Source organism: Penaeus monodon, chromosome 29 (genome assembly GCF_015228065.2).
Source record: "Penaeus monodon isolate SGIC_2016 chromosome 29, NSTDA_Pmon_1, whole genome shotgun sequence".
NCBI classification, from domain to species: domain Eukaryota; kingdom Metazoa; phylum Arthropoda; class Malacostraca; order Decapoda; family Penaeidae; genus Penaeus; species Penaeus monodon.
This window is the reverse complement of record NC_051414.1, coordinates 20,192,018-20,192,422: the sequence shown is the minus strand read 5'-3', so window position 1 is coordinate 20,192,422 and position 405 is coordinate 20,192,018.

Sequence of the window (405 nt, the reverse complement as noted above, 5' to 3'; positions counted from 1 at the left end):
TTTTCTACAGTATACTCTTAACTGTGACAATACATCCCTTTCCAAACGTAATATTAACTCTTAGTATTTAGAGGAAAGTTTGTGTCATCCAGAGTTGATATTACGGCTGCAGTTAATACGCTACGACACTAAGGTGAATGAAGTGTTTGAAAGTCTTAATGTTTGTGATGTTTCCCGGGGTCATGTTTCATTCACGTAAAAAGTAGACATGTTAAAGTTTCCCACAGTTATTGTAAAAATAAAAATGGATAAGTAACTCGAGTTGGTTATATTTACTAGGAGAAGAAAGTGCAGTCAAATTATCATAAAAGTTCGTCAGTCTATAGTCATAGAGTATCTGTTATATATATCTTCATTAGCTCTTCATCGGTGACCTGATCAGTGCTCACCGGAAATCACTGTGCC